Raw genomic sequence first — 14331 nt, forward strand, 5'->3', positions numbered from 1 at the left:
AGACATACACACCTGGAAAATTAAAACCTGAATGTTCCAAGTCTCTTTTAGCCGCGTTAGGAATGAGAAAAGAAAGGAGCTAAATTATGTTTGGTTAACCTGGTACTCTTTCAGGGCATTAAACACGAAGTGGACATGACCTGACTCTGACTGGATGAGCTTTTCCTAGCTTGTTTCTTAATGACGTATGTTGGGGATAGCCAAGCCGTGGTTCACGAGTTCATGCAGTTCACAAGCGGTTCGGGCTGCGGCTGGAGCACGTGAGCAGCCTCATCCCACAGGCACCAGTGGGAGTCTGCAGCTCCATCTCCCTCTGCCTCTCCACCATGAAAATCTCAGCAAGTGGTTCAGGCTCAAAAAGACCAGCTTTCATATTCTAACCCTGGGTTTTACTGCTGTGCATACATGAATGTGCCTTGCCGATTGGCGTGCACTTACAAACACATGAAATCTCACCAGCAGTGCTGTTGATTTCCACCAAACTATGTGGACTGTTAGTTCTCATCCAACAGAATAAAGTAGCCAGAACTGAAAAACTAATTTGTGATAGAGGTTTTATCTAAAACCTCTAAACCATTTATCCATGGATCTATGTTTCGATGCATAGAGACAATCTTGGATTTCCAGTAACTTTTTTTTTTTTTTGCATGTATTGAGTTTGCAGAGGAGCGATCTTTCTCCTTTCTAATCGTTCACTGAGAAATGAGGGAAACCCCCACCATCCTGAATATGAGTTATCTTGTATTTTTGCTAATGTATATAATTACTGATGTGGGTGTTCCCACATCTTAGAATGGAAAAAGTGCTTGCCAAGATTGAAAAACTGTAGTAAGCAATATAAATGATTTCTCTCACACACCAGCATTTCTTGCTGAGACAAGTGAACTGGAACTGTGTTTAAAACCATATAATTATACTCCTATATATCATTTATTAAATCAGATTCCCCCACCCTCTCTTCTTTCAAGTCACTTCTGAAAATGCTTTTCTTCCAAGAGGCCTGCTAGCTGGGGTCCTCCCCTTTTAAGAAGTCTTTCCAAACAATGAAAACAAACAAAAATGTAAACAGCACGTCAAGGCTCCGCATGTGACAAGTCCCTGTACCATCACTGCTCTTTGCTTCAATCAATTTTTGCTCCAGCTTCACTTTCACTGCTGTCTGCAGATACGAGCCATTGGAGCTTGGGGTCTACCCCAGATGTCCAGGGGTCGCACGGAGCATTTTGATCATCCAGCCTGGCTTTGCCCATGACACGGGCTGTGTAATTTCAGTTCTCTGTTCCACAGTGCAGGACCAGGCTGGAACTGCCTGTTCAGATGATCCATGTGCTGTAGAAAGATGTCTGGATTTCCTTATTTCACACTCATTTCTGTGCTGTTTAAACTATAAAGAAGCTGACCTAGTGTTTTCACACCCATGAAATAGAAGGACTAATGAACAATTTTCCAAAGAACACAGATTGTATATGCAAAGGTCCAGTATGCAAATCCTGACTTGTTTATGCCTCGGGTTGTGCATACAAAAAGCTGTTTAACTTTGAGCCAATATATCTTTCTTTCCAGCACCCACACCTCACTCAACCCACCACCTCTGAGAAAGCCTGCGGAAAAGACTTTATACCATGCTCCAAAGGGCTGGGGAGCATGGCTGCATTGGACAAAGGGACCATCTGAATATGAATTGGTCCCTGCAATGAAATCCCTTGCAGTTAAACCCAATGTGGAGGTTCTGGCCTGTTGGCTTGTGAGGAGGGTCCTCTCTGTCATGAAGCTTGAAGTTGGTGCAGGCATGTGGGGACTGGGACCACTGCTGCTGAGTTTGTGGTGTAGATGGGATGGCTCATGTCCTTAAGATAGCTTTCCCCAATGCGTATTAAGCTTTGTTGGCATCTTTGGGACTTTCACTGCATAGTTTGAGAGTCTGATGACTTTGGAGGCTCATTCTTACTTTGGCAAATGCAGGGCTGTATTGAAACCCCTGCACAGCAGACTATGAGTCTGGACAGAGAGGTTTTTCACGTTGAAGTACTAATCCACATAAGCAATAGCTGCTAGTGTGGTGCTGCAGTTTTCTCTTATTAGGCTCATTTTTTCTTTGGTCATTGTTAGTAACTGTCACTGAGACAGGAAAATTGTGTATTAAAGGTTCAATATGTAAAGGGAGGAGATACCTATACAACTGGGTGCATGATGAAGGGGCATTAAACTTCAGTCTATTTTCCCATCAACCTTTTTTTTTTCTCCTCTCTTCAAACTATTTTTCACTTTTATCTGAGTTTTTTTCTATCACCCTTTTCTGTTAGTCCTTTTCTGGTCAATGTTTCTGAAGTGTTGTTATGCAATGTCCTGGTTCTGGTCAATCTCTCCAGCCCTGTAGCAGGAGAATACGGTTCCATCAGTTCTTGTGTGCTGCTGTAGCCAAGATGCCTAACTTGTAACACAAGTGTTTAAGAAGATGTATTTTATATTGGTTTCCTTGGGATTTAATTAAATTTCTTAACGAATCTTTTTTGTACTAGCCAAGTTACCATGTGTTTTAACAAAATGCAATATGAAATAGAACAAAAAACATTATTTGAAAGAAGATGCTGAGAAGTATGGGAGTTATTTATGCTGATTGTTACTTCGTGAATACTTGAAAACTGTCACGTTTGGAACTATTCTTATTACGAAAGTATTCATTCTCAGAAAAAAAAAAAGGTACAAACAGTGCAAAAATATAAAGAAAACAAACCCAGCTATAAGAAAAACAAATGTACTGGGTACCTACCATGATCAAAAATCTGATGAATTTACAGCAACGTCTGTCATAGGAAGAATTGTAACATATTGTTCTTTTATTGTGTTTTATGCCTTTTATTAGCTTGCAAATCTAATTAGGAAACCAATTGGCACACAGTATGCAATGACGGAAGCAGTACCACCTATTCTTGTGGCAGCTTTGGTTTTGCTTTATGGGTGGTCTTTGTTCTTAAAGGCTTATATGAATACCACATATTAGCTGAGCTGGTTCTCCCTTGATGTCTGTGTTGTATTGTACACATGTTGTCACTGTTTGACACTTAAACAATCCAGATTCTTACCCAGCCCATATTTAGTGCCATAATAAACTTCTGAGCATATGTTTTTGAGAGCAACAGTAACATTCATCACTGCAATGTGACATATAAATAAGCACTACTGGAGAGCCTACATGCCTTCAGAGGGCAGAACTGGACTGGAAGGTGTGTGCTGAAGGGATGTGGCCATCATCTGCAGTGTCCTTACTGGGCCTTTTTCTTCTTTGCCTTGTCTCAGTAAATCAAAGCGTTTGTCGAAGTGACCTCCAAAATTCACCCCGTACATGTGAAAAACACACATTGTTACAAAACTTTTTTAGTGAAACATTTCCTGTTTGGGGCTTTGGCCTGACAAACAGTGGATGTAAGGCATAAACCATTCCTCTTCTCTCATCTAGCTTGTTCTCTCTTGCAGTGGGGAGCTCCTCTGAGGCCTGGTCCAAAGCACTGGTCTGGTAGACACGAGGTACCAACGCTTCCTGCTCCCGTGAGTCTCCTTCTGTTGTTTTTGCAAAATTCCTGTGCTTGAATGGTTTTGTTTTGGCAGAGGATTTTTTTTTTTTCTTTTTGAGGTGGCTTTGGGAGAAATGAAGAGGGAGTTGCAGATGAAGGGTTTCAGGATTTGACTTGTCCCTTGTTCTCTCTGAGCAAGACCAGAGGCTTACAAAGACTAAGGATAGTACAACAGATTTGAAGCATAGTCATATCCTGTCTTAGTTGGGTAAACACATTCTGATTCAATGAGAGCTTTGTCTGAACAAGGACAGAAAAGTTGGGCTCCGAACAAGGAAATAATTTATATAAGTCTTAACGAATATTTAATATGGAGCATTAATTATAAAAAGAGGAGTATGAATTTTGATGTCCTGCCTTTGAGTGACAGATCACCTAGTGTCGTCTTGGCCTGAGGAAGACCACCAGCTTGCTAATTACTCATGTATATCAATCCAGTGAGTGTCCGATTATAGCAGTAGCTCTTTAAAGGAACAGGTATGGATGAAAAAGGGAAGATATGCTGAAAACTGAAATTATATAAGAATCATATGCCTTTATTGCTTTGGTTAATACTTGAATTTTTTTTGATTGACATTACTGAACATACGCAGAGATTTCCAAGTGCCGGATGTTTGTTACATAAGCACAAGTATTAAAATAACATTACTATATGTAAATGCAATAATCCTTGAAGTTTCTTGCACTAAAGTGACATTTCTTTGAGGGTAAGTGGCTTTGTTGAGGTAGCCTTTCTGCTCTGTACCTGTTGTTGTAAGTCCGCCTGCCCTCTTGGACATGGGGCACCGTGTAAGGTGCCCCCTGCGAACCACTCGTGTCTCCCATGAGGGGCCAACAGGGCAGCTCTGCAGCAAAGAGGCAGCACACACACTGCAAGCTTCTACCACAGTGAAAATGGGGGAAAAACAATGCAGCATGCTCCAGCCCTCAACAACAGCTCATTCTGTGAACTGAAACAGAAATAAGGATGAAGCTACCGGGTGCTGTCACAACACCAGCAATTTATATGTTGAAGACTGACTTTTTTTTTTCTTATAGCAATAACTGTGCATCAGCACTGAATCCTACTTGAAAAGTGAGATTCATTCATATCTGACCTTGGTTTGAGTTTTACCCACTGTCCTCATTAGGAAAATGAAGTGTAGCACCTTTCACCCTTCTGTCATCCCCAGAGCATTAGCATTTTGAATCTCCATCAAGGCCTGGACTTTCTGCCCTGATTTCATGCTCTGCATGTGTGTACAGTGTGTGAGAGAGCGGAGAACATTTGAGAATAAACCACATTAGCTCTTGAGGAGAGATTGTAAAGTTTTAATATTATGGTTGTCTGGTTTGATCTAGCATCTGGTCATTGAATTGTATCATTGCAAGAAACATGAGAACAGCAGCATGACCATGAGGTATATTGTGTTACAGAATGAGGTTACATAGCACCAAAGCACCACCATATTTCAGTAACAAATGCAGCTTCTGGGGAGTTTTGTTATCATTGCATAAGCTTCAGTGCTCCCTGGAAGATGACACTGATTCAGACAGAAAACACTAATTCAGTTCTTGCCAGCAGAGCCAATTGTCTCTTTGATTACATTAGACTGACAACTGGTTTTCAATGTCATTGTCAGCCGCAACTTCTCATACATGGGGCACTGGAGCATGAACAGGGCTCCCTTTATTTAATTATTTCTGCCTATTTCTGTATTTGTGAAGAAGGCAAATGTGAGGCCCTCATCCAGCATATCAGAAAGCGTCAGACGTTTAGATTACAAAACTTCAGCAGTGGCACCTGGCCTCCCTTTTAAAGGAAGGTCCCAAACGGGTGTGTCACCTGATTGAGCTTGAAACTTTTCTTTTGTTGGATAATGTTTATTGCATTAAATTATTTGCGGAACAACTACATTTATTTGGTAAATGAGATGTAACTGGAACACTGGATGTGAGCTGCACACTGCAGGCACTTACTTTTCCCTGGCTTTGGTGGGTGGTGTTAGAGCACGCCAGCCTTGTGCTCCATTCATTCCTGGTCCTGGATGAGCACGAAGCTCAGGGAATGTCTGACTGTGCCGGGACACAGCACGGATCCAGATGTGGTGCTGAGGGGACGATGCAGGCTGCGAGGTGCCTCAGTAGGCTTTGGGATGTGCTCATTTCAACCAGCACGTGCAGCCACCTATCTCTTTGAACCAACCCCACTTCGATGGTGCTGGGCTCTCTCCACCTTCCCCCTTTGCATGTAGACCAAGGGCTGTTGAGATACAGCCTGGCCACAAGCTGTCCACCGCTCTCTCTGTGCTTTTGCTCAGACCATGGTTTGGTTCATTTTATGGAGCCCAGGACTCCCAGTGGCTCTCTGAGTGCTGTGCTCTTGTGCAAGTGTCTAAAGCTACGGCAGGCAGCCAAATCTCTACCCCGCTGTCCCCTGCACACGCCAGCCCTTAAAGTGGGATGTGGGAACCAGGGGCAGCTGGGGGGGGGGATCAGGAGCAGGCTGCAGAGCTCGGACTCTTCATGTGAGCTTTTCTGGTCCCTCTCAGCAGAGCAGGGATTAAGGGAGCTGTGGGGCAGGGGCATTTTTTTGTTTGTTTCAAATCTTTTCATTCTCTTTCTCTTGAATGGAGTACGGGTGGGTTTGCTTTTTGTTTTGTTTTAATGTTTTCTTCCCTGTAAGGGTTATAAATGCATTTTTTAAAAAATACAGCTGACTTTTTTTTCACTAAATATAGTTTCTTAAAGACCTGTGGGCTTAAGCAAAACAAGAGATTGACAATAAAATGAAGTATCAGCAATGAAGGTTGCTCTGCCAAATCATATGCTATTAAAATAGTATTTTTGAATGAGTTTTATATACTAATCCTGGTGTATTAGAAATACCCCAGGAGGTCTAGAAACGAGTTGGTGATCAAAGAGGGAGCTCCACAAGCTCACAGTAGCTCTGTGAAATGTAGCCCCATTAAACGGCTGCTGCCAACTCTGCGTGATTCTTCCTTGCCTGCAGAATAGGAGATTTATGTTCTTCATAAACGTGTATCCTTCTATTTCTGAATCCTCTTCGACTGCTCCCATTGCCCAAAAGCCAAACAAAGCTAACCTCCTCCAGGTCCCAGAGTGAAAAAATGCAAACACACTGCATTTAAAAGTAGATTTAGCAACTCCAAAGTGGGCGATTTGGTTCCACCCATCAAACCTGAGTTCTCTGATCTAAAGTCAGATGGGTGCTACTCCTAGCGAGATGTGTGCCAAATCTAATTAAGCTTTGCATAATGTGCATCTTGGGTGATTTGATTTATTAGCTTTGTTTGAAGAAAGTAATAATAAAAAAAGAAAATGGCTTTGGTAATAAGCCGTTTGAATTCCCTGTGCAAGTAGGCACAGTCCCTCCTGGATCTCGCTGCAATGTTCACAGGGTGCTCGGCTTCCCTCTCAGCAGCCTGGTGCAGTGCTGGGGCTGGGGTCCCACCCCTTCGCTCTCCTGGCTTTTGCCTTGGTGTAGGTATGCAGGTAGTCCCCCCGTGTCCAATGATTTCCTTTCTCACAGCCACTGTACCCAACAGGAATTCTCACATTTCTATGTTGGTACCAGTGGAACTTAGGCAGAGAAGGACTGGAGATGGCTGCAGTGTGCACAGATGCCTACATTAGCACGAAATGCTGGGATTTGCAACTGGAAAAGAAGTTCCAGACCCCGTGCTAGCGCAGCAAAGTTGCTTTTGATAGCTAAGGTAGCTCTTAGCTATCTCGTTATTAATTGGAGGCGTGCAGTGCAGGCACGTCCTGTGGCTTAGATCCTCAACACCCCCAGTGCTATTGATTCTGGTGGGCCAAGTTATGGTGGTTGGCCATGGCGCTATCTCATATCCTGTGGCATTCCTGAAGCTGGGTTCTTGCTTGCCATCCTAATACTGGCCTGTCTTTCGTGTCTTTGATGTCTTGTGCTCTGTGGGTTATGGAGGAGCGTTTCCTGCAGGGCTCTTGATAAGGCTACCTCTAATTCCAGCAAGGAGAGGCTCTCTGGTCCCTTTGCTTCCTTCGTCCCCTAAAGCATCATCTCGTGGGTCTATTGCAGCATGACCCAACACGAATCTGCATTTGTAAACATCAACATTGCAGTGCTGGTGTTCATTGCACAGCATGGAAAGATTTACTGGAAAGTGGCACGCACTGAGAATTTATAGATACTACTTGAGTGGCTGCAATAGCTTTGTCCTGGGATCAGATGGAAAAACCATTGCCTTGGGGTCAGATCAGCAGTGATATTTCAGCATATAACTTCCAGTAATTTCAATGTGAATAAGGGGCTAATAGGCCTGGGTTTCTGGAAATTTGAACCTCTGCTCCCCATCCCACTCTTTAACTGCAGTAGGCACAAAACCATGACCAAGCGCTGAGCATCTGCAGTTTCTGCTCAGTGGCTATGAATTACTTCCAGGGAAAATATCTGAAATTTTTATTTGGCATTGAAAGTGGAAACAGAGCTTTGAGGACTATCAGTTCACAGGGCTGTTGTGTTATCCTAGGGTACGATAATGAATTGAAGAATAATGGATTCTAGGAGTGTTCCTATTACCCCACGGAGGGAAGCAATGTCTATTTGTCCTCAGTAGTTCCGGGATGAGCTCTTCTAAAACCTTTCAGATTATTGCTGCTTACAACTTAGAAATTGGGAATTAGATGTAGAGCCTGATTTGGTTTTAGCTGGTCATAGGATGTCTTGGGATTTTATATTTGGAGATTGTTAGGATATACAACCCATCTGTAAGTGCCAATGTGTCTCTTCAGCACTATTTCATGCTACTGTGAAATAAGGCACATGATAGGAACACGCCTGCATGATCTGATGAAATATTACTTTTTTTTTTTTCATTTGTTAAACACATTTGGCATATCAATTATTTATGAGAATATCCATAGAGTAGACATGATTAAATGCAAGATATTTTTTCCAAGTAGTTCTTTCTTTTAGAAAAATCAGATGTGTTATACTTAAAAATAAATAAATAAATAAATAAATAAATAAAAGCTCTAAAATGCTTTATTAGTTTAAAAGAGAGTAAATCCTTTTCTTTGTAAAAAAAAAAATCCATATTCTTTTCACTGGAATGAGCTAGGAGAAATACATGGATTAACAGCAATTTTTTGACATAACTTGAGTGTTTTGGGTTTTGACGGTTTTGGTCAAGTATACAATTGAACCTTGCAGCAGAAACATTCACCTAACATACTGATATTAAGAAAATATCAGTAAATATTGTGAAAAATACTGAATACATAGACATTCTCACCAGAATAGTATTTTGCTACAGCCAGGCATCAGAAACAAGTTGTGCCGTCTGTTGTGTGTAATCGATATGGCTTGAATGTTAAATATGAATATATTCAAAATTTACTTAAAGACCACTAATACCACCCAAAACTTACCCAGCTATGAATTTTTGAAAAACACATTTGGTGAAGGGGCAGAGAGGAATGGGGAAGGGGTTATGAAAATGTTTTGCCAGTAGTTTTTTTGACAGAGATGCAAAATGGGTCAAGGCAATGTTTCATTATGAAAAATTCCCATTCTGGTGCAGCTAGCCCCTAAACAAAAGTTTGGCACAGAAATGTAGAAGGCACTTTTGCTTTCCAGAGGGTCAGTGCTTTGTGACAGTGACCATTTACCTGCTCCAGCTGCTGGCATACAGGGGGAAATCACAGAAAGAGCCTGGGGAGAGTGAGAAAGTTTTCTCTAATTGTGGTAATGAGCAGAAGGGTCTCGGGTAGGCATCTTTGCAGTTATGGGATCTCCTTTGTCCTTAGGAAACACAGCAACGGGGTGAAAGCTCCTGTCCTCATCTCCTCGATTTAACCCCAAGACAGAAGCTGGGGTTTTCAAAGGCACCTGAGAGCGTGAGTGCTCCGCTCCCATTGAATTTTAATGGGTTTTGAATGCTTGACTCCTTCAGGCTTCTCTGCAAACCTCAGCCTTGGTTCATCTGCCTGCTTAGGGGCTTGACTAACAAGGTTTTAACCCAAGGGGCAAAACCTCTTTCATGCAAGTCAGGTGCTCTCTTCCAAAAAGCTGTGTGTACGCAGGGAATCTGCGCCCTTCATGTGTGTGGAGAGGGGCCTACGGAGGGGCCAAGGGAAGAGGAGTTTATTTTTAAACTGGTTTTACTGAGCTACAGACAGCGCTGCTCACCGCCTCTGCTGACTCTGCAGCCTTCTCTGCGCTGGGCTCCGTCTGACAGTGACTCAGAGGCAGCAAGAGAGTGATTACGGCTCCTGGCTCTAACGTTGAGTCTGTTGGGAGGAGGAGGATAATTCATTAATTTATTTGGGACACTGGATGGTTTCCTCGCTGTCTGCAACAACTGGGTGTGAGCAACCCCAGCTCCAGCTGCTGGCGGACGGGTTTTGCAGAGGCAACGTTCCCTCCCCGGCACCGCCGGCCGAGCAGCGCGGCAGCCGAGGCGCCCTGTCCGTGGGCAGGGGGCTCAGGGAGCTCGGTGTTCAGTCCTCACAGTGCTCGTGTGGTAGTGAGAGATTGCTTTCCGAGCCTGCTAGGGGAGTTTGCCATAGCACAAAGTCTTTTGCTTTCCCCTGGAAATGGTGGTGTCTCCGTGGCAGTGCCGTTTGGCTGGGCAGGGATTTGTTTGGGAGCACGAAGGGAAAGCAGCTCCCATGGGCTTAGGGGCTTCACCAGCATCGTGCTGAGCAGGTGCCAGCTGGTTCTACTGAAGCCAATGGGCTTGTCCCTGAGACTATCAATTGATCAGTCAAAAACTCTCAGAAAATTGTAGGCATGGATTTCTTCCCCTGTTAGCACAAATCAGGAGCCAGCTCCACTACAGAAAATACTGTGGTGCTGGAGACAACAGGGAAGCTTACTAGTGTTTTTACAAGGAGTCAGATTTCCCCGAGTGCCAAGTGTAATCAATTATTAAAATTATTTTTAAAAAAATCCATTTCTCACAAAGGTGATCCTCCGTCCTGAACACAGTTTAATCTTTGCATCTCAGCTCCCTCTGAAGGAGCCGCAAAGCTGTGAATGCAGTGCCACCTGAGGAAGGGCTGGGCTGCTCTACCTTACCCTACCCTACCTTACCTTACCCTACCCTGCCCTGCCATTTCATATCTGCAGCTGCAGAAACAGCATTTCATTTCCTACTCCCTGAGCTGCAATTACCATAAATTGAAATCTACCTACATATGCATTACTTCAATGTAAATGTCACAGGGTCAATATCCCGACTGGGAATGTTGCATGCTGCCATAATGTAAATATTTAGTAGTGATGACAGTAATAATAAGTTAATCTTCTGTTCAGTTTCTAAATGTTTGCTCTAATAAAATAATAAAAAAGTAAAATCTCCATTCCTCTATGGTGCAAGGACAAAATATGAAATATGCATTCCGAACGCTGTGTTTAAGTTAACGAATGATGTTTTGCTAGGAATTAGGAGACGTGATTTTCAAAGCCTTCTATGGAGTTTGTTTTACCATCAGTCTTAATCTCTGCAGGATGTGGTAAAGAAGATTAGTTTTGGCAGTTTAATACTTCCAAAGAAAAATATTTTGCAAAATCTATGACAACTAGACAATGCTTAAAATGTTTTATTTACCAAAGGCCATATTTTCAAACGTGGTCAGTGTCCATTACAACACACTCGTCCCGAAGCTCTCTGTAGCCGCAGCTGAGATTAGCTGCTTGGGTCGCGTGTTAATGTTGTGGATGTGATTGTGAATGTAGCGTTGCAGCAGGAAAACCAGCCCCCAGAAATTGCAGATACAGAGATATGTGTTGGCTCCAAAGTCCATTTTTTAATCTTGATTTCAAGAAGTACTGAATGGAAAATTACTTTAGGGCTATGCATTTTAAATGCTTGGCTCCCAAGTAGGAAATTTTAAAAGCATCTGAGTAATTTCTGAACATAATCCCACTCACTTTTGCATGAGGCTGGTTCTGAGAATTTTTGGGAGACACTCTTCAGATCCACTTTAGATGGCTGAAATAACTTTTGTCATATCTTGAGGAGCAAGATATGAAACGTTAAGAAGCTAGCATGATGGATCTGATGGTAATTGCTTCCATTAAGTAGATGATTTTTAGCATCCTGTCAGCCCGTCATTTGGTGGACCTCCTTGTGGAACAAGCCCTTCGTAAATGTGGGTTGAAAACCTGGTTTTAATTTGTGAGTCACCTTGAGTGGAGCTCAGGAGAGGCATTTTGACTACTGCAGGTGGCTGAAACCCTGAGTCTGTCTCTCATCTGCAATTATATTCTTGAAGTTTCACCACCTTATTCCACAGCTGATTTTTTGGGTTGGAAACATGGTGAAAACATAAACACAACCTAGCGTCTCATCACTGCTTGGCTTGGACAGAAATTACATAATTGCACTTTTTGCTAGGAGGAACTATTTTGAAGTGATAATGGTTTTCTTAAAGAGACGCTGTGAAGATATGCATCAAATATTTATTTCCATAAAAAAATCCATCCTCAGCCCTGAGATGAGCACCACCTTGGTTTATTAAAACTGAAAATGTCTTAATAATATGATTGACTAATGAGCTATGTGACCCTGCAAAGGGAAGATGGCAGCTATTCCCCAACTGCTCTGTAATTACGATCTGGGATGAGGGATTTAATCTCGCAGTCATGCAAAGGAAATTTTTTGAGTGTAATGAAGGTGGAGCCGAAGCTAGAATGAGTTCAGTTAGCTGTAGGATGATGTTTTGTCTTTTTTAAGCTGTAGACTGGAATTTAATGCATCTAACCATAGACACCATACTTGTAAATGGATTTAGACTCTGGTGTGTGACTGTGGGTTTCCAACAATGTTCCAGGGATTTTTCAAAAGCCAGAGACCTACTGGTATAGATTAACACCAGTGAGTCCTTCTACCCTCTGTTGCCAGTGCCTGTGCCTGCTCTGTCCTTAAAAAGCTGGGTACTAAAGCAGCAATAGCTATTCCCTGAGGCCTGACCATCTGTCCTAGAAAGGTGACAGCCTTACAAGTGAGATACCCATGTTTCTGACAATTAATCACAAGTCCCACTTCCTAAAGTGAAGTTCTGACTATGAGCAGATTTAAATAATTTGTGCATTGCTGTCTTCAGGTAGATATGCCCTACTATTCATCGGTAAACAGAAGTTAAAAACCCCACTCAAAAACCCAAAAACCTCCCACAAATTGAATGAGCTTTCCTCTGGATTGGTACTTTTCAAACTCTTCTGGTGGGCTGGGTGCGCTTCTTTATAAAATGTTGAAGCCTTCTCATTATAGGTTTGCTTTATAAAATTATCTAAGTCCCTGCAGTCCTTCAGGTCTGTAGACCACAAGCTGAAAGCCAGTGGTGTGGACAGCTTATCTGCAGGGCTGTCTAATCAAGAATACCGTGAGTCTGTCTGTCCTTTCACCATCCACCCATTCACGGATATGAGGGATCTGAAAACCTGATGAACTTCAGTGACTTTGTCAGAGGGATCCAAGCTAGCTCACAGGACCTTGGCAGTAGAGCTAGGAGGAAGCACCGTATTTCACTTTTCTGTTTCATAGCGAGAGAACTGTTTTCGTTTCCAAAGATCTGTATCAGGGAAGTTGTCTTCCAAAGAGCGCTGCTCATTCCTGAGCCACCTTTATTTAAGGTAAAGCCACAGCTCAGCAAAAGCTAAAGAAATTGCAATGGTTATTTTCTAAATTAGATTTTAAATGATGTTAAAATTCCAAATTTTAAATTTGTTGCAGGGTCTGGGATGATAAATCAGCTTGCATCATTTGCTGGTTTTACTATTCCTGGACAATATTAAATTTAGAAAAAGAATTAAGCCTGGAAAATTCAAAACTTTTTTTTTTTCCTAAAACTTTTTTATCAACTGAAAAGTTGTGAAGAAGTTGAAAGAAATGTTTGGTTAGAACCAAAGTAAAGCAGTTTGTTTATTTTTGGACACTTCACGTGTAAATATATGAAATTGCAGGACATATGTGAATGAACAACTGCTTAGAAAAGAAATCAATTATTTCAGTAAGAGCCAAAAGGAGAAATTGGAGTTTTCAGGGAAGTATTTCTGTTTGTTTTGGTCTCTGAAGGGAACGCTTGGCTGAAACTGGCACCGAGGCACTGCTTCAGGTTTGCTGAGTGTGCAGCTTTAGCCTGAGCACTGTGGAGGATTTTTCTGGCTGTTGGAGAGCCATGGAAAGCTCAGGAGAATTTTCATGTATGTTCATGCAAACGCTTTATCGCTTTATTTTTGCTCGTCCCCCCAGATAGAATACTTTCACTACCTTACCAAACCAACATCATTTACACATCAAAACAATAATTCATTTTCAGCTTCAGCCCTTCATTAAAAAGATAAGTAGGGCTTAATTGGTATCTAGTGCCTGTGTAGCTATTCTCTACTAGAGAGGAGTTAAGTGGGGTTTCTCAGACAAGGGCCTTGGGCAAGCCCTCTGTCTGGGATGAATTTCTCCCCAATTAAACTCATTTGTTTTCACATTCACATAATGGCACCTGAGATATGGAATGTCTCAACCACTTCCTTCAGCTTTTTTCTGAGGGTGGGGAATTGTTTAAATCTGAGCTGCAAACTCATTACTGCTGAATATACCGTGCAAATAAATGTCCAATGTGCTGGAGGATTATCTGATTAAAGAGGTTAAATTATCCTCTTATTACTTTAATAGTTTATCTTTTCTGAGGTTCAGGTAGAATGATGTTTTATTGAAGATATGCCAAGAGGTGGAGTTCTGCCCTGGATTATGTTTAGGATAGAAGCTGAGTT

At 42.2% G+C, this 14331-nt stretch overlaps 1 protein-coding gene across 18 annotated transcripts in view; it reads left to right on the top strand.

Moving 5' to 3' along the window:
* Nucleotides 1–14331, top strand: part of SPO11 (SPO11 initiator of meiotic double strand breaks) — a 326125-nt gene that overhangs the window by 84486 nt on the left and 227308 nt on the right. For 14 of the 18 annotated variants that reach the window (XR_011101799.1, XR_011101798.1, XR_011101801.1 and 11 more), the window contains one exon: nucleotides 3475–3546. The gene's annotated coding sequence lies outside the window, so the exon portion shown is untranslated. The other 4 variants (XR_011101808.1, XR_011101797.1, XR_011101811.1 and 1 more) reach the window with 2 other exon arrangements.

Source organism: Anas acuta, chromosome 16, assembly GCF_963932015.1.
Source record: "Anas acuta chromosome 16, bAnaAcu1.1, whole genome shotgun sequence".
NCBI lineage: Eukaryota > Metazoa > Chordata > Aves > Anseriformes > Anatidae > Anas > Anas acuta.